This window comes from Onychomys torridus, chromosome 23 (genome assembly GCF_903995425.1).
Source record: "Onychomys torridus chromosome 23, mOncTor1.1, whole genome shotgun sequence".
In the NCBI taxonomy this organism is placed as follows: domain Eukaryota; kingdom Metazoa; phylum Chordata; class Mammalia; order Rodentia; family Cricetidae; genus Onychomys; species Onychomys torridus.
In genome coordinates, this window is record NC_050465.1 from 2,920,375 (window position 1) to 2,923,444 (window position 3,070).

General features: G+C 54.4%; 1 pseudogene; it reads left to right on the plus strand.

Annotated features, from left to right (window-relative positions):
- On the plus strand, positions 1–1,647 carry LOC118573362 (annotated as a pseudogene).
- The last annotated feature ends 1,423 nt before the right edge of the window (positions 1,648–3,070 follow it).

Consider the following 3,070-nt stretch of genomic DNA (forward strand, 5'->3'; position numbering starts at 1 on the left):
ATGACTTTGGACCTTGGCTACCTGTTTGAAGAGATTGCCAAAATTTCCCACAAGTCACTGGGCAGCAGCCAGTGCCTGCTAGAGTACCTCCTGAACCACCTGGACAGTCGCTCTGGGCCACATCAAGCTCAAGGTGCTGAAGATCTTGCTTTACCTATGTGGTCATGGGGCTACCTCTTTCCTGCTCATCCTCAGACGAAACTCTGCTCTCATCCAGGAAGCCACAGCTTTTGTAGCCCCCCCCCCCCCCCCCCCACCCTCCTCACCCCCCCACCCCTCCACCCCCCCACCCTCCCCACCCCCCACCCCCCGCCATGGAAACAGCTTGTACCAGAAGGTGTGGGCAGCTGCCCAGGACCTGGGTAGCACCTTGTTCTCAGATGCTGTACCACTGCCTCCCTCCCAGTCACCCCTGGCCCTGCCTCCATCAGGCATGGGTGCCCAGGCCAGACCTCATAGTGCTCTCCAGGGCTTTGGCTACACTAAGGAGTGGGGCCGGACAGGCTTTGTGGGTGAAACCCTCCTCTTTACAATCCAGAGGGCCACAGAGGTAGTGGCTAATGCTGTGCGTCCTGGGCCTGAGAACGCCAGTATCCAGGGACCCTTGCCACGTTGTGATATCTATCAGCCTGCAGTGACACCTTCAGCTAGCCACACACAGCCCAACCCTGGGACTCTAATCCTTGGGGCCAGAGCTGTGAGACACCAGCCTGGGCAGGCTGGAGGAGGCTGAGATGAGCTGGACAGTGGTCCTAGTTCCCAGAATTCCTCCTGCACCAGCAACTGGAGCAGGGCCTTGGACTCAGGCAGTTGGTCAGGCAGTGACAGCCACTCTGGGGCCAGCCATGAGCCAGGTGACCTGACAGAAAGGACTGAGGCCATGGCCCCAAATGACTGTCAGCAAGAGCTGAACCTAGTGAGAACCGTGACACAGGGGCCACGTGTCTGCCTGAGCTGTGAGGAGACCGAGCACTTCATCAGAGTGTGGGCTGCCCAACTGTGAGGCTGTACTGGAACTGCTCCTCCACCAGCTGCTGGTCGGGACCAGTGAGTGCGAGCAGATGAGGGTACTGTGTGCTATTGCCTCCTTTGGGGGTGCTGACCTCCTGCCTCAGGAGCACGTCCTCCTCCTCTGTGGGCAACAGCTGCAGAAACTTAATGCAGGCAACCCTGGACCTGTGACCGACAAAGCTACCAAAGTCCTGAGACACTTTGAAGCCTTCTGTGGACAGCAGCTCCCTGCCCTCAGGCCCTGTGCCCAGCACAGCTCTGCAGCCACCCTTGTGGGCCCAGCTGACCTGCTGACCAGTCCTGTGCCTCCCCCGGGGAGCCAGGTCTTCCTCCAGCCTCTTAGCTCCACCACCATCGTGCCCAGGAATCCTGTGCCTGCTTCATCCCCAGATACCTTTCTTCCTGCTCTAGAGGATGCCAGTGAGGTCAAAACCCAATTGGTACGTTCTAGTGAACAGGGGGCAGGATTTGAGCAGAGCCAGGAGAACACAGACACCCCAGAGGGTAGCTCCACTACCTGCCTGTGGAGCCCCAACTCTTTGTTTGAGGGAATGGAGCTGGTGGCCAGGTTTACAGAAGGTGACCACAGAACATTCAGTCTCAGAGCCACCAGCTTTTGCATTTTTGAACATGTGACTCTCTGGGCCCAGCTGCTCAGAGTCCCTTGGTCCTCATATTGAGGCCCCCAAGACCTCATGGCCTCATGTCCACCAAGGAGTGGTCCTTGAGTGTCTTCTGGCTGTCCTCTTGCCCCCTCTGGCCCCTCTTTTACCTAGGAAGCTGTGGTAAGGCAGTCCCTGAGCCCTGTGTGGGCCTCCCAGTGGTCAGAAGAGTCAGTGAAGAAGACACACAGGCCTCAGTGCTGACCAGCCAAGATGGAAGTGTGGAAAAGAGTCAGTTGGTCCCTCAAAAGATGTTTGCACACTCATCGCCTCTTGGGAAGTTGACTCTCTGGCCATGCCCCTGAGACTGGTTTCTGTCTTCTTCCTGGCAACACACACACAAACCTTTTTGGAGGTCTGTCCATGGCTGGAGACCACCTCAGAGGTTTCTTGCTTCATGTAGTACATCTACAGGGCAGTGCTTTCCCAGGGCCGTTGGCCACAGCCCCTCTGCTCCATACTGCTCTGATTCTAGGAGGCTGAACACAGAGGCCAAACCCTCACCCCCACCCCCGGGCTACCTCAGTCCCTGTCTGGACCAGTCCCTTTGCTAGGTGCTGGCAATGGTTATATGGACTTGAATGCCTATGGTAGCAACTGGCAGGTAGCAGGGCTGCGGTGCTGACCTTGGGTACCCTGGGCAAGCCTTGCCTGCCTGACCCTCAGAAATGAGCACTTGTAAGGGTTGGAAACATTGACTTGGTTCTTAGTTAAGGTTCTGATCTCGGGTCTTTCCATAGGGAGGTCACAGCAGCTGGGAGTCACAGCCCTCAGGGTCACAGCACTGTGGGGTTGTGCCTGTGCCTGTGGCCCAAAAGGTCTGATTCTCAGCGTCCTTAGCCAAGTGCCCTGTGGCCATTTCCAGTGTCAGGTCCCTGTAGGACCCTGCTCTGGATGCTCAGCTTGTCACAGTTTTCTGCAGACCATGGGAGAGTCAGTCTAGTGAAACTTCCTGTCTATCTCAGAAGAGCCTGTGGAGCTGGGACATGCACTTTCCCAATAAACATTAATGTTTACACACACATACACACACACACACACACACACACACACACACACAAAGCAAAAACAACAACAACAACAACAACAACAACAAACCCAACAACTAACCATTGCACTAGCCTACCTAATGTGTGACAGTCTTTTACTGAGGAGACACAACACATACATGTCTATTCACCTCAGATAGGGATACAACAAAATACAGATACTACCAAAGTCTAACTTGGTGAACCAATGTTTTTTTTTTTTGTTTTTGTTTTTTGTTTTTGTTTTTTGTTTTTTTTTTTGAGACAGAGTTTCTCTGTGTAGCTTTGGAGCCTGTAGCACGAATCTTAAAAGGTCTTATTAATAAAAACAAACCTGGAGCCAGGTATTGGGGTGAATGCTGGAAGATC